Here is a 27,176-nt window from a genome sequence, read left to right on the forward strand (position 1 = left end):
GGATTGGGTGAACAGAGCTAATGAGATGATCTCAAATGACAAAATAAAACTAAAAAAAGAAATGTGCAACTGAAATCACAGACTCTTGAACATGTGGCCAATGTTGTATAAAAATGATCATTCTGGCAGTTTGTGAGAAACAGACTGGGATGAGGGGTAGTTTGAGAAAGACAGGTGAATTTGAAAGCTGCAATTCTATCCTTGGAACAAAGAGTAAGGGCCTAGAGTAGAAAAGGAAGCCTAAGAAAGAAGAGAAGTATTGGGAAGACCCAATGCAAGGACGCAGTAGAGCTTCCTGGAAACTAGGGGTGCCGCAGTCTGGCTGGGCACAAATGCCGCAGTCTGGCTGGGCACCCAATCACGAGCCACCACACAGCTTGTAGATTCAAACAGCGACTCTTTATTCCCGAACTCACACCAGCCGTCTACAATCACGTTCTGGGGAAATCCACGTTCTCTGCCCAAATCCACGTTCTGTGCCCAAATTCACCTCCACTGGGCTTCTATCCCCCCCAAAATACTGTCTGAATTCCGTGAGAACTCAAGGGGAACTCAGGCAGCAGGATACACCCTATTCCCAGCAGGAATAATCTTAAACCTGGAACGCCCTAAACCTGATTATCCTAAACCGGGAACACCCTAATCCCGGATCCGCCCTGGTCCTTGAGCAAGGTCACCTAACTGCAATGTCACTGCAAAATGTCCTATTTCCATGAGTCCTTCCACTAAGCAACATGGGGTACGCTGGCAAGGAAATTGTCATACCTACTTGGCTAATGGCTCCCAGCATAGGGGATAGAAGGAAAGACAAAGAGCAAGAATAAAACATTACCATGGCACACATAGGTAGACTGGAGAGTTGAGGAATATTCTAGAAATGGCATTAATGAGGAGAAATAACTGCATATTAGACTTACTCAATGCTTCCTGAGTTTTGACAGAGGGTTCTAAGAGCCTAACAAATATTAACTCTCTGAATCCTCTCTTTGATTTTGTGAAGTAGATGTTATTTTGTAAATGAGGAAATAGAGGCACAGAGAGCTCCAGCTAAGCAAGTTGGTGAGCAACTGAGAAGAACCAACTCCAGAGCTGAGCTCTGCTGCCTCTCAAGATATGTAGGCAATGCTGGCGATATAGCTCAGTTGGTAGAGTGCTTACCTTGCATGCACGAGGCCCTGGGTTCAATACCCAGCACCACACACACACACACACACACACAAAAAAAAAAAAATACGTAGGAAATGGCTGAGTGGTCAGGGCACAGCTGCCCCCAATTCAACTGTCTGACTTCATCTCGACCTGAGGAGTCCACCAAGATGGTGGGAGTCTGCTTCTTGCAGTTTCCATACTTACTGAATTCTTTCTGACTGGAATGTCTTTACCCTTCTTGCCCACCTGCATCTGTTGAACATTTCTTATGTGCTGTCCCTGTTTTGTGTGGTTGACATGTATTCACTCTTTAATCTTCATGATGAGGTGGATATTGTTATTATCATTGGCTAGAAGTTAAGCTACAGGGAGAAGGGTTTTCTGTTGGTTTTTGTCACCATAAAGCTGCCTTGTACAGTGTAAAACTCCACAAAGATTTGTTGAATGAATGAGCTTTACAGATAGGAAAACTGAGGCACAGCTGGGCCTAAGATGACATTAAGCTGTGGGGCTATGCATGGGCCTCAGAATCTGGCTTCACAGCCTGCGTGGTTTCATGAACTCACTCCAGGTCAGCCTTTTAGATCCGTTCACATGTGAGCTCCCATGGGAAGTTAGAAGGGAAGTGGCTCTTCTGAAAAAACCTTCCCATTCCTTCCTGCTTCCCATGGGATGTCTTAGAAGAAACAGTATGTCCCAGGCTTCAAGCAAGAGCATCACACAGCATCTTGCTTAATCTTTGAATTGATGGTGCTTCCTTGTGTTCCTCCTCTTGTCTCTCTGTTTTCCTCTCTTGTTCTTTTCTGTGGTTCTATTCTCTGCTATAGTCATTTTGGATTCCCAAGATCATACTCCCACCCTTGGTCTCGCCTTTTTTCTCCCTTGGTCAAACTATGATATCGACACCATCTATGCAGTCACTCTCTTCCCCCAATTCCCTGGGGCCCATTGTGTTCGCTCTACAGAAGACAGCATTTGGGTTTCCATTTCTATCCAACCTTTGATCCCCCTAAAGCTCTTTTTATAGTTTGCAAATTGCAGTTCCTGCTTCCTCTCAAGCTTTGAAATTAGGCAGTGTGTAGTGCTCTATCTAAAGTAGTGCTGGGTGTAGTGCTCTATCTAAAGTAGGGTTGGTCTCAGGTTCTCCCTGACTACTCATCGCAGCAACAGGGAGAGAACTAGTAGAAGCCTAGCAAGGAGCTAAGGTGAGTGTGCCTGTGGGTGTGAAGCATGGCCCTTAGAGGTCTGCTGTTATTGCAAAGCCTTGTTTTGAGACCTTGCCAAAAGGACAAGTAGCCTCATCAGACTTCCCAGATAGGAGCAGATTGTATCCGTGATTGGATTGTGTTCAGCACTGAATTTGTTGTGACCTCATGCTCCATGAAGGAGCTGTGGACCTGAAAACTAAAGCTAAACATCTAGAATTTTCCAATTAGAGGACTGGGAATTTGTTTCTAAGACTATGAGTTTATGAGGAAATACTATGTGATATTTCATAAACCACAAATACTATTTTCTCTTTTAGGAAGAACCCTGTTCTTAGGAAGCTAGTTATGGAAGGCAAATTGCCTGTCGTGGTCTTGTTTCAATTCCTGGCTCTCAGAGTTTGTGACTCATAACCACAGAGACTTCAGCCTGAGCCCAGGCTGCAGCGTGGAGCTGGGAAAGGAGGTTATTGCTGTAGGTGACTGAACAACATCCAGCTGAGGTAGCGGAATCTGGTACTGCTAATGAGAAAAGATGACTACTGCCTTTTCTTTTCCACACATTGGAGGTTTTCTTTGGCAGATTTGCATTCTCTACATGAAATGGCTGACTTGTCTTTCCAGACATAAAGTTTCCACAGATGTAAAACTGTGGAATGGTCAAACTAGAAAGTTCTTGTGGATCATCTCTTCAGTCTGTTTAAGTTAGACACAAGGAAACCAAGACAGAGTGACCAAGTAACTTACTGGAGGTGATGTAATATGCTAAGCAAGGCCTGGACTGATGGCTCTGAGTCTAGGGTTTTTGCCGTGAGTGCTACAAGTCTACCTCCAGGGACCATCTGATTGTCTGGGAGCAGTGTCCTCTGAAATATATGGATGCACAAAGACCAATGGGTAGAGAGAGCTTGTGCAGCCATAGAGCTGACCTGGATTGGCCATGTTGGCCAGCGGGGGCTTCTTGCATATGGCATGTTTCAGCCTGTCAAGTACACATACTCTGTGTGGTGGATTGTTCTGTGTCAACTTATCAAAGCTGAGAATGTTTTTTTTTTTTTTTTTTTTCCAAAAATGTCCTTCCTTTATAAGGCTAGAGTTCCTGTTAAGTTAGAGAGATTTGAAAGGTGGAAGAAAGACAGCGATTGTTAATTACCTTCTGAAGTTCTTTTCAGGATCACATGTGGTGATGGGGGAACAAAGCCTTCTCTCACCCTCCTCTGCATCTGTGACTAACAGCAGCTCCAGGCACATGGCGAGACACCAGCTACAGATCCACAGAGGTAGCAGAGGCAAGAGGTTCTCACAGACCTCTCCAGGAATCCCCCCCCCCCAATGTCCCCCTTCATTCACTGGAATGTGACTAACTCCTCCATGTGACTGGTTGGTGACTCCTTTTCTCATCCTCCAACTCACCGTGCACACATTCACTCACTCAGCTCCTCTCCCACCTGTGGAAGATCTAATTTCTTACAGAAGTCCTTCCTGCTATTGCACACAGTGTGACTGTGCTTCCCTGATGGAACCTGAGTGATTCACGCTCAATCTTCAATTTGCTTGACTCTCCCTGCGTTTGGCAATCCACAATGAAGCTTAAGTGGCAGAGGAGGAACCAGGAAGTTCTCTTACCATGTTCAGGCAAATATATTCTGTCAGCACCTCCCTGTAAGACTCCTGAGGTAGAGGAAGAATGTTCCTGTGAAAATGAATCAAAATGGAGTCATTTGAGTTAAGCGCTAATGAATAATAAAGCTGAGAGAATAGGAAGGAGGGGATCTCATGCACCTGTGTCTTCTAACAAGAACTAGCATGAAAAACTGTCAGAACCACAGCCTTGCACAAAGGCCATCACAACCTAACACACAAAAAAATAATACTTCTGCAAGGACATTTACCCAGCAACTCTCTATACAACCTTGGACAGATGCCACCCTTTTTATTTATCTTTATACCTGAGAATTGTTATATCAAAACAACTTGTGTAATTGTCCTCATTTTGCCTTTAAAAACTTCCTCTTGGCCAACCTCCTTGAATATTCACACACTTTACTATTTCACGCCTATTCCCATTGCAATGCTATTCCTGAAAATCCTCAACACTCTTAATTCCTTATCTTTGGAGAATTTGTTTCTTTAAACATTTTTTATCAGTGCGTGATAATGATATGTAATAGTATTCACATCTGCAAACAAGATAATTTGTTCCATTTAATTTCCCAGTACCTCCCCTTAACCTCTCCTCTGCCCTTCCCATGATCCCCTTCCTCTGTTTTACTGGTCTCCATTCTGCTTTTATGAGGATCCCCTGCCCTCTGATTTTTTGCTTTCTAGATTCCACATATGAGAGAAAACATATGTCCTTTGACTTTCTGAGTCTGGCTTATTTCACTTCACATGGTCCTATCCAACTTTCACACAAATGACATAATTTTGTTCTTCTTTAAGGGTGAGTTAAACTCTACCATGTATAGATACCATACTTTCTTTATCTCTTCATCTGTTGTTGGGTGCTTGGGCTAGTTCTATAACTTAACTACTGTGAACTATGCTTCTATAAACTTTGGTGTGCACTAATCACTCTCATACGCTGACTGGTTCTTTTGGATAAATATGAGGAATGGTATTGCTGGGTTACATGGTGGTTCCATTCCTAGTCTTGTGAAAGCTTCAAAGGTGTATATGCAGCATCTTCACCAGCACTTATTATTATTTGTATTCTTGATGATTGCCATTCTAACTGCAGTGAGCTGAAATGTCAGTGTAGCTTTGATTTGTACTTCCCCGATGGCTAAAGATGTTTTTCCTATATTTGTTGGCCATTTGTACCTCCTCTCTTGAGAAATGTCTGTTTAGCTCATTTGCCTATTTATTTATTGAGATGTTGGGGATTTAGTCCTTAAGTTTTTTGAATTCTTTATGTATTCTGAATATTAATCTCCTGTCAGAAGAATAGATGGTGAAGGCTTTCTCCCATTTCATAGACTCTCACCTCACACTCTTAATTTTTTCCTTTTCAGAAGCTTTTAGATTAGATTCTTGGTTTTACTTCCTGAACCTCAGGAGTTCTATTGAAGAAGTTATTGCCTGTGCATAGACAATATAATATTGACCTGTGCATAGATAATATAATATTGACCTGAAGTTTTTTTTTTTTTTTTCTAGCAGTTGAAAAATTTCTGGTCTAATTTCTAGGTCTTTGATCTACTTTGACTTTTGTGCAGGGTGAGATGTAGGGATCTAGTCTCATTCTTCTACATATGGATAACCAGTTTCCTCAGCACCATTTTTAAAACAGGCTGTCTTTTCTCCAACATGTTTTTAGCGCCTTTGTCAAGCATCAGATGGCTTTATCTATGTGGGTTTGTCTCCATGTCAGTCTATTCTATTCCACTTATCCGTTTGTCTGTTTTTTATGTCAGTACCATGCTGTTTTGTTACAATAGCTCTGTAGTATAATTTGAAGTTAGGTATTGTGATACCTCCTGCATTGCTCATAATGGCTTTGGCTATTCTGGGTCTTTGTTCTTCCAAGTGAATTTTAGGACTTTTTTTTTTTTTCTAGTTTGGTGAAGATTTTAAGTGGTATTTTGATGGGGGGTGCATTGAATCTGTAGATTATTTTTGATGATGTGATCATTTTAGCAATATTAGTTGGAGAATCTGTTTCTTGTGTAGGTTGACATTTCTAACTCTGAGAGCAAAAGACAGTCATGGGGAGAAGTCTGGGAGTCACATATCCTAACGGCATGCCTACAGAACAGTGCATCCATCATCATCCAAAAGTGTTTTTAGAACATTTGTAACTTCTCTAAGCTTCTTTTTCTCCTCCCTACCTCTAAAATAACTAAGTTGTACTATGGGACTTTTGATATCCTCATCTAATTGATTCACAAAGCTGAAGATGGGCTTCCTTAATCTATTTCGACAGTTTCTATTCTTCTGGGAGCAGATAAGTTGTGAAAAATCAATCTTCTTCATTTCCAATTTTTATTTTTGTGAGACTGAGGATTGAACCCCAGAGCATTCTACGCTGAATTAAATCCTCAACCCTTTTTATTTTTTTAATTTTGAGGTAGGGTCTCACTAAATTGCCCCAGTTGCCCTCACACTTGTGATCCTCCTGCCTCAGCCTCCTAGATCACTGGGATTACAACCTGCACAACACCTGGCATGAAAATTAATCTTAAAAGAACTAGGATTAGCTGAATTTTTCCAGCCCCTATAAAATATATAATTTGTGCACGTTTTTTTCCCTGGTCATTTAGAAATATGAAATGAAGTGGTAAGAAGTCAGAATATCATTTGAATGAATGTTCTGATGTGTGGGGGGGAGCCCCCAAATTCAAAACTTTTAAATTCGCCATATTCTAGCTGATCTCTAAATGGTGAAGGAAGGATAAGACTGCATCTGACATTTTAATAAGAGATTCCCTGTTTTCTTCTTTTTGGGCAATGCAAACTTTCCTTTAAATTGTGCATTGATTTTGTTTTTTTTTTTTTCCTCCAATAGCTAACTCAGCAATTCCTGAGAACACTGATTTGCAGGCTGTTAAACAGATGTTACAGTGAGAAAGTGTTCTCTGCTCATATAAAGTGTGGGAAATACTGACTTCACTCAAAAAGTTAAGCGAGTGCCTTCCTGTCACTGGAACTGTGGGGGCACTGAGCAAAACAGACCTAATTCCAGCCCACATGGGGCTCATGTTCTACTACAATACAGTCAAACGAGCTTTCTTACTGGAAGATTCTGGTGGTGTCCAGGATGCTGATGTGCATGGTGAACACCAAGGGAAAATGCTGGGCCATTTTCCAAACCAATTTGACCAAACTTCTTCTTCTCTGTTTATTTATATTTGTTTGCTTTTTTATAGTACTGGAATTGAACTCAGGAGCACTCCATCACTGAGCTACATCCTTAGAACTTTTTATTGACTATTTTGAGACAGGGCCTTGCTGAGTTGCCCAGTCTGATCTCAAGCTTGCTTCAGCCTCCCAAGTTGCTGGGACTGTAGGCACACACCACTGTGTCTGGCTTCTCTCTCTTTTTAAACTTACAGAGGAAAACAAGTTAATTTTAAGGTACCTGTTTTTGAAAAGTGGACCTAAATCAAATAAAATCCTGACTATAGGTAATTTGTAAGAAACTACGTTCTACAGAGCAGTGCTAGAACTCTTGTCCAAGCTGAATCTTATACCATTTAAACAAATATAAGGAACACATGTTATTCACTTCCCATAAAGTGAACTAATAGCATTGAGATCATATTTGTTAGTAAGCCATGCAGAGATTTGACATTCCTGTACTTTCAGTGGAACAAGTGTTTAATATATCTCTTGTAGTAATGATAATTCATAAAACAAACAAACATACAAAAAACCAGTGGATTTTTTTTCTAATCTTTTATACATGACATTAGAATGCACTTAAAAAAAAGCAAAACTTGGGGCTGGGGATGTGGCTCAAGCGGTAGCGCGCTCGCCTAGCATGCGCAGGGCACTGGGTTCAATCCTCAGCACCACATAAAAATAAAATAAAGATGTTGTGTCTGCTGAGAACTAAAAAATAAATATTGAAAAATTCTCTCTCTCTCTCACTCTCTCTCTCTCTCTTTAAAAAAAAAAAAACTTTATACTTATTATTTTGGTACTGAGGATTCAACCCAAGGGTGCTTAACCACTGAGCCACATCTGCAGCCTTAAATGTTTTTGTACTGTAGACAGACAGAATGCGCTTACTTTATTTGTTACTTTTATGTGGTGCTAAGGATCAAATCCAGTGCTTCACACAGGCTAGGCAAAGTGTTCTGCCACTGAGCTACAACCCCAGCCCTCTAATGAACTTTGATGCATCATACATAGATGGAGTATAATTTCTCATTCTTCTGGTTGTACACGGTATAGAATCTCACCAGTCGTATAGTTATATATGTGCTTAGGGTAATAATGTCTGATTCATTTGATTATCCTTCCTACCTCCATACCCCTCCCCTCCCTTCAGTCCTCTCTACCTAATCTAAAGTAACTCAATTCTTCCCTAACCCCTTCCACTTTGTTGGTGTTCAGCAATTCATCAAACACTTGGGCTGCATTCCTCTTAATGTGTGCAGTATACCCTGGGTCCCCTCCTTGCTCTGTCTTGAGCCAGTGCGTATACCCATCTCTTTGGATGTACCTGTCCTCAAATTTTGGATTAGCTGCTTTCCATGTGACTTCAGCTGGGTTCAGGAAAATTATGATTTTTGGACCTTACTCAGCTTTTTCTTGTAGGAAGGGAGGTGATGGTGCTCTTCCCAGCTCTCTAGGAATGAGGCAGAAGTGTCCTCTTCCTGCCTTCTGTGACCTGACACTCCTCTCACTTTTTCAGCTCTCTCATTTCTCCCTTGTTCCAAGCTGTCAGCAGAAATGCCAAGTCCTAATTCCATTAGGCAGAGAAACCCAGCTCTCTGTCCTATTCTCACACATCCAAGCCATGCATACGGTTCCTTACTTTTCTCAGTCAAAAACAAAAGAGTACATGAAGATCTTTAATAGGACTAAAGAACTAAGTGCAACTTACAACTTCATGTGTTCAACTAAAAGTACCAGAAAATATACCAACAATTTACTAAATCTCTATGACTCTTGATTTTCGTGTTGTGAGAGGTCTGAAGGTCATGAATCTCAGGGTTGATCTGATAACTTACATTGTCCTCAGTGACACTAACCTCAGGGTCTTAATCTTCTTCAAGCACATTATGTTACCTCATGGCTACAAGATGCTGCTACAACGCTGGTATTACATCTTTACCAAACAGCACTCAAAGGAGAAAAGTAGTTGGGAGAGAAAAAAAAAAAAAAAGCCTGTGTCAGTGACATTTCTTGAAGTAGACATCTAAATTTACTCTAGTTAATTTAAGAAGAAAAGGATGTCTTCAAGTATAGTAAATAGTTGACAGAGTGTCTTAGAAAGCCAGAAAAATCATTTTTTCTAACAGAGTTGGGTACAATGCCATTAGGGACAATGCCCAGGCAAAGCACAGGGCTGCTGTGGATGAAACATAAACCTGAGATATGCCACCTACCTTCTGGCTTCTGCAGCTGAGTTACACCAGAAGCCCCTACAGCTGGTCCTGAGGTAGCAGAGCATTTCATCCCCCTCAGCCTGGTGATCATTCATAGAGCCCAACTCCTTTACATCTGCCAGATCAAACCAAGGTAGATTGACATCCCAGCTGCATCTGTCTGTGAAATGGAATCTTTAAATTCCCAAAGTGGGGCCACGTGCACACTATGAGTGATGAATAAGGAATGTCTTTCATCCATCCTCTAGGACTAGTTTATTCTCTCCATCAAAACTGAGTTTTGCTGGGCATGGCAGCATATTCCTATAACCCCAGAGACTCAGGAGGCTGAGGCAGAAGGATCCAGAGAGGATCTGAAGTTCCAGCCTTAACATCTTAGTAAAACCCTCAGCAACTTAGTGAGTACCTCTCTCAAAATTAAAAAAAAAAAATCAAAAGAACTGGGGATACAACCCAGTGGTAAAGCATGCCGGGGTTCTATCCTAGTACCCAAAACAAACAAGAACCTGAAGATTTTTTTTTCTTAGAAAGAGATGAGAGGAAATGCCCAAATAGATGGGATGCTAAATTTATGCCAGATGCTGTTCTAGTTGCCTGAGATACATCAGAAAATAAATAAAAAATTATTCCTGCCCATAGGAGCTTATATTTCATCAAGGGAGATGGGCATTATTAATTAAATACATAGTATTAAGATATATCATGCTGAAATATGATTAATGATGAGGAAAAGAGAGAAATTAGAGCAGGGGTCTGGGAGTATACAGTTAGGACAGAGCAGGAGTCAAATTGTCTTTGAGTAGGTGCTTAGAATGGGCTTCTTGGAAAAGTGAGATCTTGCCAAACACTTGAGGGAGGAGAGAAGGAGCCATGTGACTATCTGGGGATCAGCTCTCATGCTGTTTTGAAGGCCCCAAAGCAGGATTCTCCTGGAATGTGCAGAGGAAGCAGGGAGGCCAGTGTGGCTGAAGAGGACCGTGTCGGGGAGGAGCAGAGGAAATGAGCTCCTGGAATGAACAGGGAACTAGATCATGTGGGCCAGTGGTCATGTTAAGGACTCTGGCTCACCCCTTCCTTCCTTCCTTCCTTCCTTCCTTCCTTCCTTCCTTCCTTCCTCCCTCCCTCCCTCCCTCCCTTCCTTCTTTCCTTTCTTTCCTCTTTTTTAGAGACAGGTTCTCACTATGTTACCCAGGCTGGTCCCCAGCTCCTGGGCTCAAGTGATCCTCCTGCCTCAGCCTCCCGAGTAGCTGGGATCACAGGTGTGCACTGCTACCAGGACTCCAGTTTTTAGACCAAACGCAATGGAATGCCATTGTAGGCTTTTGAGCAGAGGAAACACAAGATTTGGATTTTAAGAGGATCCCAGACTGCTGTGTTATGAGTAGACAAATGGTCAAAAAACAAAACAGGGGCCAGAGTCAAAGGTGAGGGGAGCTGAGCAGTACAGTGGAGAGCCTGAGCTTGAGGGTGCTTTCATATTGTGAAGGCAGAGCCATCCTGGTTGGCTGAGGAGATAGCTATGAGCTGGGAGAGAGCGTAGGGAAAATGATTCCTCGGTTTTTTGATCTGAGCAACTGGAAGGATGGAGCTGTCATCAACTGGGTTGGGAAGGCTGGGGGTGGAACAGATTTGGGGGAGGTGGTGACTGAAGTTCAGTTTTGCAGAGGCAAGATCGAGATGCCTTTGGGACATCAAGAAGAGCTATGTCATAGGCAGTTGGGTGTGTAAGGTTACACTGTGTGTGAGAAGTATGGGCTGCAGATATAAACGATCTGGAAGCAGCACCAGCTGGCACCAGCTTTTGTTTCCAATAGGAGAGTATTTATTTCCTTCTGATATAGGGGCTCCAGATTAATAAAATCCTTTGATGTTTTCCAAAGGCAAATGTGCTTTTAGACTTTGAAACACATTTTTATTTTCTTGGGAGATTTAATCAAGATAAAATAACTAAGTTAAAACAAAGAATCTGTAACAGCATTAAGGATCCTTACTGCATTGGTTCATTGTTCTTCTGTCTTCTGGCTGAGTTCTGAGGGAACGGGGGACATTCTAGCATGAAGATAGGCCAGGGTTTGAGTCCGGGTTCCATCACTTATTAACTGTGTGTCCTGGGGAAATTATTTAACCTCCATGAACTCCAAAGTCAGGAGAAATTATGGCACCCATTATCATTACAGTGTGTGTGTGTGTGTGTGTGTGTGTATACGCGTGCATGGTGTACTGGGGATTGATCTCAGAGTCATCCTACCACTAAGCCACAACCTCAGCCCTTTTTGAGATAGGATCTTGCTATGTTACCCAGGCTAGCCTCACACTTGGCCATCTTCCTGCCTCAGCCTTCTGAGTACCCTGGATTGTAGGTGTGCAGTATGTGCCTGACAGTAACACTCTTCACCAACTTTTTTTTTTTTTACAAATTTTATAATTTTAAAAATAACCATTTACCTAGCGCCTATCAGAGTGCCAGGAAGTTCATTTTGTCATTCAGCAGCAAATGTGCCTACCTATTATGTGCCAGGCACTGTGCTGGGTAATGAGTATATGACTATGAATAATACTGGTTGTACTTGCCTTTCTGGAAATTACAGTATAGGAAGTAAGTGAGTTATCAAAGGAGAATCTAGACTATCTGGTAAACTTGTGAAAACATGCTTAATCTCATTAATTGAGGAGAAATGCAGATTAACCTCATAATGAGATATTATTTCATACTCATTAGTCTGGTGGAAAAATTTTTTAAAAATAGTTTGGTAATGGTAGGGCAGAAATGAGAGATCTTTTTCAGTGAAGATGGGAATTCAGACTGTATACTTTGGAGATCAACTTGACAATCTCCAATGGAGAGGAAAATGTGCATCTCCTACAACCAGAAGTTCCATGTCAGGACTGTGCACCAGAATAACTTATACGAATACCAGGTGACATGCCTAGGGTATTCTCTGCCACAGTGGCAGTAATAGACAAAAAGTGGAAGCAACCTAAAGATTGATTTAGTGAGGGATTCAAATGATGGAATAAGACTCTGGAGTTAAAAATTAATGGCTTAAAAGGCTGAATGTTTTCTCTGATATGCGATTCTAATCTACAATAAGGGAGGAGGGGAAAATAGAGGTATTTTGGACTAGACAGAGGGGAGTGAAAGGAGGGGAGCAGGTATGTGGGTAGGAATGATAGTAGAATGAATCAGATATTATTACCCTATGTGCTATGACTTGTGTAATTCTACATCATGTACAATCAGAAGAATGAGAAGTTATCCTCCATTTATGTATAATGTGTCAAAATGCATTCTACCGTCATGTATAACTAATTAGAACAATTTAAAAAAATGAATGGATTACATAGGTCGATGTGGAAGAAGCTTCAAAAATGTCGGGATCCAAACACTTTATCCTTTGCCTGATTTAAATATCACATAAAAACTATTATATGTTATTATATAGTAAAATGCTAAAATATAATGGGAAGGAGGAGAGAGAGGGAGTGAAATGGATAGAGTGAGTAGAGAAGGTGTAGCTGCATCTGGGATGATTTACTTCCTAAAATTAAATAAATAAATAAATAAATGGCAAGAAAGAAAGAAAAAGGAAAAGAAGCCAGGAGCGATGGAGCATGCCTATAATCCCAGCAACTCAGGAGGTGAAGACAGGGGAATCACAAGTCTGAGGACAGCCGGGGCAATCTAGTGAGACCCTGTCTCAAAAAGAAAGAAAAAAAGAAAGACAAAAGGCTGGGGATGTAGTTCAGTAATAGAGTGCTCCTGGGTTCAATCCCAGGACTTAAAAACAAACAAAAAAGGAGGAGGAGGAGGAGGAGGGAGAAGAGCAGGAAGGGGAGGAAGGAGGAGGAGGAAAAGGAGAAGGATAAAAAGAGAAGGAGGAAGACGGAATCGTGGCAAACTGTAAGCATTAGTTAAACCCAGGAGTTTACACAAGTGGCTGTTAAAATTATGAACTGTTTTGTATGTTTGAAATATTTCATAATTAAATATTAAAAATGTATTTTGGTAAAATACATATAACATAAAGTTTGCCATTTTAGTCACTTTTAAATGTATGGTTCACATCATTGTGCAGCTATCACCATCATCCATTTCCAGAATGTTCACCATCTTCCTAAACTGCAACTGCAACAATTAAACACTAACATCCCATTCTTCCCCCGCTCAGACCCTAGCAACCACCATCTACTTTCTGTCTCTTATAAATCTGATGACTCTAGGACTGAATATAAGTGGAATCATCCTGTATGTGTTCTTTTGTTTCTGCCTTATTCTCTTAGCATAATGTCTTCAAGGTTCATCCATTCTGTACCATGTCAGATTTCCTTCTTTTTAAAAGATGAACAATATCCCATTGCATGTATTTATCCCATTTTGTTCATCCATTCATCCGTTGATGGACACCTTGGTTTGTTTATGCTTTTTGGCTATTGTGATGTATTTTTAAGTCAAATTTAAATAAACCACAGAAAACTTACAAATAGAAGAGGCAAAAAATAAAACAAATTGCTACTCAATAAGAATAGGGTAGGTTTTACTGTACTAAGTCGTACCCACTGATCTAGACACTCTCCTGGTAACATGTGGCATATATGAGTGCCATGTCTTCTTTGTCATTCACATGGCACAGTGGCATCCACCATTCACACCAGCTGGCTGTATGCACTTTCAGAATCAGGGCTGGCTGTGGGGGGCAGCTGCCCTTTGCACTTGCGAGGGCTTCTGCATCTGCCCTTCCTTATGCTGCCGCCGCCACTACTTGTGATATTCTGGCTCAACCCTAACAGCTTCCTTCTAGTTGAAGCTGGCAGAAGCCAAGAAAGAACAGTCTCAGGAGATTGGCAAATGCTGACTATTGAGAAGTATTTAGAGCCTCTGTGCTAGCCAGGCGAGTGCAGTCGAGGCAGCCCCTGACCCACCCAATACTTGCTCACAGTCCCTGTGCCTTTTGGGCATAATGCCCCATCTCTGCTGCTTGTCTGAGTGTTTACAGATGCCCTCTGTCAGGGGTTTCTCAGATTGTCAGAAAGCAGCAGGCCCTCCCTAATGTTTCCTAGCTTGACATTATATTATAAAACACAGATGAAAGTAGAGCTGCCCTTAGGGGTGGGGGCAGTGTGGGCATGATACTGGGGGACCTAAACCTCAGTGCAGCTTTGGGGAAGCCCGGTTTAAAAATGGCGCATAAGATTAGTGGTTAGAAACCTCAGCCCTAAAGCACATGGATAGGGAACACATGAAGAAGAGGAGGATACTCAGGCAGAGAGGGTCAAGCTCTTCTGTGCAAGGCCAACCAGCTATTCATTCTGATTGAAGTATGTGTGTGTGTGTGTGTGTGTGTGTGTGAAAGAGAGAGAGAGAGAGAGAGAGAGAGAGAGAGAGAGAGGTATCTGCTTCCTGGATCCCCCCTCCACATTTCCATAGTGGTCTCTTAGATATGTCCTCCAGACCCTCAGGCTCCTCAAGGCATAATTTAAAATTCACTAACTTGCCTGACCTTGTTTAATCCTATGATGCTCTGCAGATTGTTATCATGCCCACATAACAGACAGTGAGACTGAGGCAAAGTCCCACGGGTAGGAAGTGGTCAGGAAGATTCTTCCTGGAGACACGATCTTGTTCTTCTGTAGAGAGAGGCATACGCTGCAGTGGCTTGTAGCAGGCAGCTTTCTGGGAACTGTGGGAATGAACCAAAAACAGATCCTTCCCCATGTTGGGGAGGCCCACTCTGACATGCAGAAACAAAGCAACTTTCAGCTGTTGGGGAGACAGGCCAAACGTGGGAGCCACGACTGGTGTCACTGCTCATCTCCTGGCATTCGAGTCTCTCCTCCACCTCCCATGCTCTGGGTCTCCTCATTCGTTTTGCCAGTTGGGAGCCCACAGTGAGTGGTGGAAAACACACACAAGAGAAGACCTGAAGAATGGGTGGTGACAGAGAGGACTGGAAGCTGGTTGCCAGCCAAAAGAGTAGATTGAAGGGACTAGGGGAGTCACAGGCCATGTTGGAAGATGGCTGTGGTCTTTGGTAAAAGGTCTACTTGGGAGCCAGGTGCAATTTCTGTGTTCATCTACACAGAACCCTTTCCTCTAACGGCCCATGAGAAGGTGAGATGTAAAGGAAAAGAAAACAAACTAACCTCCTTTACAAAACGACTCACCTTAAAAATGTCTTTGGAAATTTCAAGAAGTCCTTGAACAGAATCTTAGTTTTATTTTTATTCTGGTTTTTCTTTTTTGGCTTTTCCCGAGGAAATTCAGCATGAACCTGTCTCCCCCTTGTGGAATTAATTTCATCTCTAGGTTGGACAGTATTTAGGAGAGAGTGAAACTGTGGGAACTTCTGGTTTCCTTGTCTCTCCATTGTCTTTCTTGGCACAAGAAAAGGAAGCATTGTTGAAACTATCAAAGAAAATGCTTGCTTTAATTTTCTGAATCCGGCAAGTATTTTGACATAACCTTTTAATCTAAAGCTTTATCGTATGAAAATTCTGTCTTGCCAAATCTAGTGCTTAGAGACTAAGCATGAGTTTTAATTTAGTTCTTCAACACGAGGATGAATTTCATCTTTATGTTATGGTTAAGTAAGGTAAAGGAGACTATGACAAAACCAAATTTATGTTTCGTTTGCCAAACTTTTGCAGAATTGTTAGTGACAATGACTTATCACACAATAGTTAACATTTATTGATCACTTGCTTCTTGCCAAACGTTAAGCCAACTTCACTTACTGCACCTTATCTCACCGACCCTTGGCAATAAAATTATCTAATTTTACTAGGATATCAAGGCTTAAAGAGCTTAAGTTGCTTGCTTAAGTTCACACCACCAGTTGCTGAGCCTTAAATTGGATTAATGCCAATGATTTGAAATGGAGACCTAGGAACAAAGAATAACAGGACACACATTAAAATTGCTCTCCCAAATTTTGGCCTTTGGAAGATGAGCTGAGAGATATGTAAATAATCCATAAGATTGTTTTCTTCTGTATATTTGGGAGGATAATGGCTTATAAATAATGTGGGTGAATCATATTTTTTCATTATTTGTAAGTGAAAATTAAACTTTAAAACATACAATATTTTTGATTAATAGTAAAGAGACGACATGGCTCATGCCACAAGAGAGAGGTTGGGACCCAGCTGTTGTGAGGCAGAGAAGGCTGCCTTCTGTCACTGTGACTCCATGATGGGGGCTTCTAGCCACACCCACCCCATGGTTGCTAGAGAGATAGATATTATAAACCAGCATGAACATGACACGACAAAGCTGCGTTACTCAGCCGGAAACCCCTGGGGCTGTACAGCAAGAACGGGTGGTAATAGAGGCTCTTTTGAAACAATTCAGTCTTTTATGTATGTACCATGGCCTATTTGTCAATTTTGTATAAAATGTCCTTCTGTTATATTCAACCCAAATTTAGATCATCATACAGGAGACAGAATAAACAAAGGCTGCTAGTGACCTTCATCTAACTGTGGACTCCTGATTGCCTTGGAGTTTCCTTTCCCCATAAATTCACTTCTGGGTGAAGAGGAGCCATCCGGGTGATGTGACCTCCTTATCACAGATATAGACCCTTCTGCTTCCCAAGACTCTTTGGTATAATGAAGAAAAAACAAATCAAAACCATAGTGTCCAGTACTAATTTTTTTTTCTGAGCAGAAATAGCTGCTATTAATTGCCAGAAAGGCAATATAAACACAGAGCTATGGTTGTGAATGAGGCTATGTGTCTTTAAGCACATAGATGGAAATGAGACCCTCTGAGATAGTGACTTGCACTGCAAAAGTGTGAAACAGTGTTTAAAGAGGTTGAGTGTTAGTCAGTGGGCTTGAACACAGCATATCAGGATGACTTTGGCAGGAGAACCCCCCCCCCAAAAAAAAAAAGAAAAGAAAAGAAAGAAAGAAAATCCAAACTCAACTGGCTTAAAGAAAACAATTATTTTCTCTTAGAAAAAAATAAGTGCCGAGGTTGGTCAACTCAGAAGTAAACGAATGTCATCCAGGATGCAGAAGTTTTTGTTTCCATGTTGCCATTTTGCCCTGTCAGTTTCAACCTCTAGCTTGCTGTACTCTTAGTCACAAGAAGGCTGCTGCATCTCCAGGTGTCATGTGCAGACATGAAAACATCCAGCAGAGGAAAGGCTCTCTCTTCTTTGGGCTCTTTTTCTCTTCAAAGTAAAAGAACCACTTTCCAAGACCCTGAGCAGATATTTCCTCATGGTTTCTTGGCTAGTACCAGATTGCTGACCCATGCTGAACTGCACTGGCAAGGAAAATTGTACCACATTGAATCATGTGGAAGAGGCATACCCTCAGGATTGAAGCAGGGCTCTGCTGTCATCTCTTAAAAAGTGGGAGGGAAAATGGCTGATGTGTGAGTAACCAAAAGTGCCTATGACATATGGTTTGGAATATGTGAGAACATGTGCATGGGTTTTCTTTTTTGAAAGCCATTTCTTTGAAGGATCCTATTTTTAGTCCAGACCCCATCTCAACCATTTGGAATGTAATTTGGCAGAAATAACCACATCTAACACCTTTAGGAACTTTGAGTAAAATACCTCTGAAGGAGAAGAAAGAAACCTGTAAGAGTTCAGTCCTCTTGACATTAGGGAATTATGGCAAATAACCAGTGTTTATTACTGTCATTTTACATTCAGTCTAATAATGGCCCTTCCCCAAGCAATTTTGCCAACAGTTTCCAGAGCACTGAAGAGAAAAAAGCCCATGAAGCCTTTATTGCAAAATATGCACTTTAAATAATGTTCTCTGACTATGAAAGTAAGTTTATATAATAAGACAACTTTAATATTTACCAGACTATCTGTGCATGTATACATCTCACACACCCACACACACCCACACACACCCACACACACAGAGAGAATGAAATTGTAGTGGTAGTTATTTAAGAAAGTGCTTAGTAAGTCTCTCATCCAGAAGACAATAAGGCTCCAGGGTACATTTAGAATGAAGACAGTGAAATTGTCCTCCTTGTGAAATGAGCAGGACTGTTGGCTGGTATGGTTTGGATATGACCTGTCCCCCAAAAGCTTATATGTGAGACAGTGCAAGAAGGTTCAGAGGGGAGATGATTGGATGGTGAGAACCTTTACCCAATTAATGAATTAATCTTTGGATGGGATTAACTGAGTGGTAACTTGAGGCAGGTGGGTGTGGATAGAGGAAGTGGGTCATTGAGGGCATGGCTTTGGGGTATATATTTTGTAGCTGGTGAGTGGAGTCTCTCTCCGCTTCCTGATCATCATGAGAAGCTGCTTCCCTCTGCTACACTCTTCTGCCTTGTTGTTCTTTCTCACCTCAGGCTCCGAGGAATACAGCCTGCTGTCATAGACTGAGACCTCTGAAACCGTGAGCCCTCAAAAAAGCTTTCCTCCTCTACAATTGTTCTGGTCAAGTCTTTTCATCACATGGGGGAGGGGGAGCTGACTGAAACAGCAGCTTTGGGAAGAGAAGAGAGGGGAGAAAAGAGAGTAAATGAGAAAAGAGCACAACTGCAGGGCAGTTAAATATAAGAACTTCCTATAGCAGGACAGTCAAAGGACTTCCATAAACAACTTCATTTGAACTTGTGTTGTTGATACATAAGCCCTCTGGTCACTCCAAATCCGTGTTGTCTTCCCTCCCACCCTAATGCATCAAGTGAGTGTTTGGAGAAAATAGAAATGGCTGAATTCCACATCAGGCTCAGTGTGGGGAAGGAAGGAACCACAGGTGGTGACCTTTGTGTGAGATTGTGTTTAACAGAAGAGGAAATCTGTCATCAAAAGTGACTGTGGCAAAGTACACCCCAGAATGAGCAGAAACTGTGAAGATGGCTTCAAACTCCTTATGGGATTTGGAAAGGAGCAAAAACAATTTTATCTAAATCTTAAGGCTAAGAGGTATCAGCTGACACCCGGTTTACCATGATATAACCAAAAGTAAATGCAATGATGCTGAGCATAGTTTTATGTGTTTATTTCCATGTTTTTGAAAATGTATTCTATTTAAAGTTGAATTCTTAAAATTGTTTTTATGAGTTATATCCTATTCCTGTTTAAAAAAAAAACATGACGAAATTTTATAGGCTCTCTACTTTGGGTGATTATGGAAGATATTTATACAGTTTGTTTCATTCATTTGAGTAGGTTTGGACAAGTATTGAATTTTTATTGTCTGTCTACAAATGGCTACCTGCTGAAATAGCCATATTTCACCTTTTGAATTTTAAATAGTAAAATTGCAAGAAATGAGCTAAAACCTCAAAAAACATGTATTGATCTGTTTTTTTTTTTTCTTTTTAATGTGGACAAATAAAACAGAGGTGTGGTTTACCTTCTTCAAACTCTGCTTTTTTCTATCTTCTGATTGCTCCTTGGCTTTTGGAAGGAAGAGTGAAGACATGGGTTAAGAGTTTGCCTTATGCTGTGAGACTAGTTTATTTCTTTTCCTATGTTTCTTTTTTTTTCTTTTTAAAGTTGGTTATAGATGAATTTTTCTAGTGAATGAAAATTCTAGTTTTTTTTTTTTTTTTTTTGTACTACATTGGTCTTGAATATCACCTGTTAACACAAACAGAAGCCTGGGCTCTGATGACATACAGGGCCACAGCAATGGAGCACTCGACTGAGCACGGCTAAACGTCTACTTCCCCTTTTCCTTCTTTCACAGGACCTTTATGTCAAACATATGCAATTTGAAATGGCAACTTCTAACTCTGAGGCTTGTGGAATTTGCTTAAACATCACATAAACCAAGATCACTGACAAATCCATACCTACCTTCTATACTAAGGGACTGATGTCTCCGTGGTTCTAATATATGAAGAAATGTTAATACCCGCTTCTCTGTACTGACACCTAGTACATCCCTCCCAGATGAGTTTTAAAACTAAATCTTTTCCACCTGTGGGCTGAAGACCCCCACAGAGTCTCTGTGACTTTACAGACTGTGAGGGAATTTTATGGGTACTGAAATTGTTCCATGTATATTATGACTGATGGTCAATGTGTTGATGCTATTGTGATCAATAAAATACAAATCCATTGAAAAGCATTACCAAATTAATAGTAGTTTTTGCTTCTAGAAATCTCTTCTGTCAATGAACTACTACAAATATGACTATTATATAGATGTTTGATCACTTCTTTTTATGTTTAGGAAAGGATTTGTACCAAGAAAATAACCCAATCAATAAATGGGCAAAATAACTAGACAATTCTCAAATGAAGAAGCACAAATGGCCCACAAATATTTGAAAAAATGTTCAACATCCTTAGCAATCAGGGAAATGCAAATCAAAACTTCACTGAGATTTCATTTCACTGCAGTCAGAATGGCAATTATCAAGAATTCAGATAATAATAAATGCTAGTGAGGATGTGGGGGAAAAGGAACTCTGTTACATTGTTGGTGGGACTGAAAATTAGCACAGCCACTGTGGAAAATGGTATGGAGACTTCTCAAAGAACTAGGAATGGAACTACCATATGACCCAACTATCCCACTCCACAGTATTTATCTAAAAGAAATAAAATCAGCATACTCTACTGATATAGCCACATCAATGTTTATAGCAATGCAACTCTCTATAGTCAGGATATGAAACCAGTTCAGGTGACCACCCATAGATGAATGGAATATGAAAATGTGTACTATTACACAATGGAGTTTTGTTCAACCATAAGAAAAGAAATTATGCCATTTGCCAGTAAGTGGATGGAACTGGAGAATATCATGGCAAGTGAAGTAAGCCAGACTCAGAAAGTTAAGGGTTGAATTCTCTCTCTCATATGCAGAACTAGAATAAAGTAGGGGGGAAAAGACAGTGGAGGGGATTGATATCATAAAGATATAGGGAAGATCAATGGAGTAGAAGGAGATTGAGAGGGAGGAGAGGAGGGCACGGAAGCAGAGGAAATGCAGAATGAAAACTACACTTATGTATGTGCATGCAAAAACACAACACAGTGAAATCCTCCCTTATGTGTATCTATAAAGCACTAATTAAAAATAAATGAGAGGGCTGGGGATGTGGCTCAAGTGGTAGCGGCTTGCCTGGCATGCATGCGGCCCGGATTCGATCCTTAGCACCACATACAAACAAAGATGTTGTGTCCGATGAAAACTAAAAAAAAAAAAAATTAAAAAAATTCTCTCTCTCTCTCTCTCTCTCTCTTTAAAAAATAAAATAAAAAAAATAAATGAGTGAAAGGAAGACCAGTAGAATAAAGGAAAGTGGAGTCGGGAAAGGGGGCGGGGCACTGAGGACTGAAATGAAGTAAATTAAACTCGTATGATATATATAACTGTTATGCTCCAATAAAAGCAAAATGAACAAAAAACTTTGCATTCAAAAGAAAAAAAGAAAGTATTTGCATAATAGCAAAAATAACTGAAAAAATCTAAAAGTCCAATGTTACGAGACAGATTGAATAAAAGACAGTACAGGGCTGGGGATGTATCTCAGTGGCAGAATGCTTACCTAGCATACAAGAGGACCTGGGTTCAATCCCCAGCACTGCCCCCTCCCCACAATGAAATAAAGAAGACAGTATACTCTTAAAGTGAAATACTAGATAGCCATTAGAATTATGTTGTAAGAAAAACAAATAATGTTATATAATGTTGTAGAGTCAAATGTTGAACAACATGGAACATGTATTGGCAGAATATTATAATGAGGAAAAATGAGATTATAGGCCAGTATCACAATCAACAAACATAAATACACACACTCTTACACACATATGCAAACACAAACACACACGCATATACACAGATATAAAAACAAATAATATAGGATAAAGACCATCATTCTAAGGGTATTATTATTTATCTCTGGGTAATGAAATTACAGTGTTTGTTTTTTTTTTTTTTAATTTTCTGAGGGCTCTATAACTTCAAGACAAAATTTGAATATATTTTAGGGGTCCTCTTATTAAAGGGTTGCTATTATCCCACAAATAAATCAGTGTTGTGACCCTTGCCTTTTCAAACCCCTGGGGCTGCTGAGGTTGTTTAATATTTTGGATGTGTGAGACAACTCGGTTGAGCTTTTGCTGGAAGCCCTCCTGCTCACTCCACCGTCTGTGGCATCCTGCTAATGATGTGACTTGATGTGTTGTCACCAGACCCTGGGGAGGAAGCGCAGCTGGGCACTTCTTTCTCAGGAACAGGCTTTCCCTAATGGCTGCGAGAAGATGTGGAGCATTTAAAAGAAGTGTTGCGATTATAAAACATTCTTTCTTAGCTTGAAACCAAAATGGTGCCCCCATGGGTGTAAGCAGCATATATATGTAGATGGTGTCTTTCAATAAGGGAAAGTCATAATTAAAGCTAAGTGTGGCTCTGGGCTAGAGTGAACCATTACTGCCCCCTTTTCCGAGCTTGCAGATGGACAGAATTATGTTGCCTTAATGATGAGACTCTTAAGTGCCAGCTGTCATCCAGCTCTGCAGCCCTCCATGCTAACAAAGCCCTCATTAAATGGTTTGCTTGGAATAATTTGCCTCTTCTCCTTGCCTTGCTAGCAACTGACAACTTGGCCCATCTACCCCTCCCTCCAGACCTTCCACGGACACCCTTAATCACTGAATGAGAAGCCTGGGCTGAGTTTGATGGGATGGTAATTTTTTAATCCTATATGTCTTCATATTATTTTTTTGCCCTGTTTCAAAAGTTTTTAAACGAGGTTGGTAACTAACATCCTATGCTATCATTCATTCTGTGGCAAAATAATAATTGCTAATTTTCTTCTTCAGAGAACCAGAGCTTTTATCAGGAATAACATTATGCAAATGACTATGCAAATGTCAACCAGAGGAGTAACTGGGAAAGAAGTTCAGATAAAACCTTCAGAACATTATCCAAAGTTGGCTGAAAAAAATAACTGCACATTTTAAATGGTAAGGTCACCATGGTAGCAAAGGGAATTTATTACTAGTCAGAATTTTGCCAGAAAGCTCTGCACTCTTAAAATAAAAGAGGCAGGGTATATACATTAGTATTTATTCTAGCTTAATTTATTTATGACACCATGGCCTGTCCTTGCCCATTGTTAAGTCCCCTGGGGTGATTCTCTTCATCCTTTGTATGTCTAACAGTTCAAAATGCTTAATGTCCAACCTCCTTAGCCTTAAGAATCATTTCTTTATTTTCTCTATATATTTCTTTATATTTTTCTTCTATAAATTTTTCTGATCATCAGGAGTTTAGCCTCCTCGTGTTGAATATTATAGGAAGGATGTTCAAAGAAATATGCTCAATTTGTTCAAAACACAACCTGTACAGCATTGGTAAAGAAATTGTGACTTTAAAATTCTATGTCATCCTAAGAGAAATACCTGGAAAATAAGCCTGATTTAAATCAACAGCACAACTAGATGAACTCCAGCACTTTTTATGTCACATGTGTGATGTATGAATATATTCAATGACCAAAAAGGAGAAAATTGTGGTTTAGTAAGTTTTGTGGCAGTAAATCTGAGGTTTTAATTTTGTTCTTTTTTTTTTTTAAGAGCAAGTCTTTAAATTTAACACAAGAGTATTGGAAAGACCTTTGCTTTAAAGTCTATATAAATAAAATCTCTACATAAATTCTGCCTACATAATAGCAGAAGATGAAAACAAAACCTTTCAGTTCTATAATATCTCATTTACCCTGGCCCAAAATTTCCACTTGAAAAAAACCTCCCCATGATGTAAACCTATTGCCAGGGGACAGTGACACACTGGAACAAGAGTAAATACAGCTAAATACCTTCATCTGAATCATGCTTACTGAAAATACAGACCCCTGGTTCTCGCCCAGCTCTACCCACCAGAACCACTATGTCTGGGGCTTACGATTTGCATTTTCAGCAGCTGAGACCAGCATTCTAAAGTACTATATTAGACTATGAAAAACCACAAGGGATAATGTTAGCTCCCTTATAACCACCCCCCACCCCCAGGGAAGGAGATAAAGGAGAGGCTTATGATGGGAGGGTTGAGGGAGAGTAGAAAGGGGAGATGGGTCTCAATGAGAATTCAGAGACAGAAAGGGAATAAAGAATGGGAAATAAGAAGAAGGTAGTTCTTGAGGAAAATCTGCATGTTACTCATGCTCAACACCACGCAGCCACTGAAGTTTCTGGGTTAATAGAGCTCTATAGCAGCCAGGAGCCAAGACTTGGAGTCCTGTGGCTGGGGAGAACCCCAGCTACTAGCTGTATTAGTGACTATCTTTGAACCTCAGTTCCCTCATCTGTGAACTGGGTAGGAAAGTGGAGTTGTTATAATGACTAAAACCCGATGAAGAATGCAGATAATGGAACACAATGGTCAAGGGTGTAGCTGTTAGAGTCGGGCTTCCAGGTTGTGTTCCAGCTCCATTATTTACCTGGTGTGCCCTTGGCAGGTTATAGAACCTGTCTGCACCCTAGTTTCCTCATGTTAAAGAATTAGAATCTACCCCTTAGGGTAGTTGAGGGTTTGGTTAGGGAAATATACGTAATGAATCCATAATAGTACCTAGCATATAATAAGCAACTCATTAAATGTTACCTCTCATCATTATTTCATATATAAAGCAGCTGGCACCTGGTGGGAGTTTAATAAATGATAGCAATCATAAGTAGTAATAATCACTCTTGGCTTCAAGACAGGCCAGAACTCTATTGCCAAAACCCACTTACACAATCCTGGCTGGCCCCCGCCCCCTGCTGTGCCTTGTCCCCAGTCTGTCATAATAGCACCATTGAGGTTATTTGAGGTGCCATCTGGTTAGGACAGTTACTGTGCAGAGGTATATGCACATATAATTGAGCAGAGAATTCTGAATGTTTTATGAAAGTGTGTGGGTGGAGGGACCATGGCCTGGAGCAAGCTTCAGAGATCCTTTTCTGCGTGGAGAACCCCACAGCTGTGTCAATAACAAAGGCAGTGGGAGCCCAGAAGGTAAGGGACTCACCGCAAAAGAGAGATTTGAAAATCTAAAGATTGTACTCATTTGACTGAAAGTCTACAATCCTTCAGGAATCTGTCCTGTTGGTCCCCTGAGTCAAGCTACCCAATACTCACCATAACAATGGCAATCTCTTTTTCAAGGCCTGATACAATTGCAATAATTTTTTTCCCTCTAGGATACTGTTTTTAATCTCTTGTTCTCAAAATTCACAAACTTAGATTGTTGTTTCGTTTATTATACCTTCTTACCACACAAGCCCTGTAATCTCTGTAGAAAAATAAGAACACTGGAGAGTGTCTGAACTTTGCTTCCTGCTGGGCATGATGGGATTGGTAGTTGCATGGAATTGGAGTGGTGTGGCACTAACTGGTGACAGACAGAGGGAACAGGGAAGAAGGGAGGAAGGGTAACCAACAGAAGGAGGTGGGGTGGGGGAGATCACAGGCTACTACCAGAACCTCAGGCTGTGGTTTCACTTTGAATAAATAGGACACCAGTAATCCTTTGTGAAAAGCACTAAAAGGCACACAGACGGAGAAATCTCTCGTGTAAACATTTCAAGCCTGCTGGCCATGGGTCTACTAACCCGATTTTGCTGAAGTGACATGACTAGATGCTAGTTAACTTCTGTCTATTACACTTAAGCCTTTCAAAAATGTCATGGATAATATTGGCTAGAGACTCTTAAGAAAACTGGGGTAAATTCCTATTGCAGCTCAAGTCCTGTATTGCAGTAGGCAGAAGCAGATCGCCCAGGGACCCACAAGCAGGTCTCTGTGCTCGTACTGCCTATCATTGGTATAATGGGGGCCAGGGCTGGGTGAGGTGCTCTAAAATCCTCCCATGCAGAGTTCTTTTTTTTTTAAAAAAAAATTAAAACAGATAGGCTGCTTGTTTTCCTGGAATGTACAAAACAGACAATAATGTGAAAATTCACAGCATAAAGAATGGGAAATAAGAAGAAGTTAGTTCTTGAGGAAAACCTCAAGGATATTTTAAACCACCATGATATTTTAATTAATGAGACATATTGAAAGAGGAAAGATAAAGGGTCATTCTGTCCATATAAATAACATAAAAATAGTTATTTGCTCGGAGAGTTGTTACATGCATGTAATCCCAGCAGCTCAGGAAGCTGAGGTAGGAGGATCATGATTTCAAAGCCAGCCTCAGCAACAGGTGAGGCCCTAAGCAATTCAGTGAGACCCTGTCTCTAAATAAAATACAAAAAAGGGTTGGGGGTGTGGTTAAGTGCACCTGGATTCAATCCTTGGTACCAAAAAATAAAAACAAATAAACAACCACCACCAACAACAAACCCAGTTATTTCTTAGATTGGGGGGTTAATACTGATGTTCACTACTAAGATTTCAGACATCTTTATATTTTGGTTTAACAATAATTTGTGGACCAACTACTGTGTGTTGGACACTACCTTGGGAACAGAGCAATTGAACAAAGGCATTACAAAAACAAGCAAGCAAGCAAACAAACAAACAAACAAAAAAACAGCTCTGCAGGATCTATAACGCAGGAGCACATGGCACCTGATCGTTGTTGCTTTGTAGGCTAACTACTAGTAGTTACAGAAAAGGTAAGGTATTTTTCAAAAATTGTTGATCAAGGAGATCATTTGGAAGACTGCATCTGAGGTGAACCTTAAAGGAAGCCTAACACTTCCAAAGACGTGGAGGCAAAGTTCTCCAATCAGGCTCAGTGATGGTGGGTAGCTTTCCTTGGATTGCAGGGTCTGTGTGTAGAAGAATGAGATATCAGCTGGAGTCACATTTGGGAGTTTGGATT

The 27,176-nt window shown here is 40.7% G+C and overlaps 1 long non-coding RNA gene across 2 annotated transcripts in view; it reads left to right on the top strand.

Moving 5' to 3' along the window:
* Window positions 1-27,176, top strand: part of LOC131424280 (uncharacterized) — a 139,433-nt gene that overhangs the window by 34,224 nt on the left and 78,033 nt on the right. For both annotated transcript variants that reach the window (XR_009227046.1, XR_009227045.1), the window contains exon 3: window positions 23,188-23,331. This is a non-coding gene — a long non-coding RNA (uncharacterized LOC131424280). The remainder of the gene's footprint in view (window positions 1-23,187; window positions 23,332-27,176) is intronic.

This window comes from Marmota monax, unplaced genomic scaffold (genome assembly GCF_021218885.2).
Source record: "Marmota monax isolate L192 unplaced genomic scaffold, Marmota_monax_Labrador192_F-V1.1 WCK01_AAM20220418_F8-fsc00007, whole genome shotgun sequence".
Lineage (NCBI taxonomy): Eukaryota > Metazoa > Chordata > Mammalia > Rodentia > Sciuridae > Marmota > Marmota monax.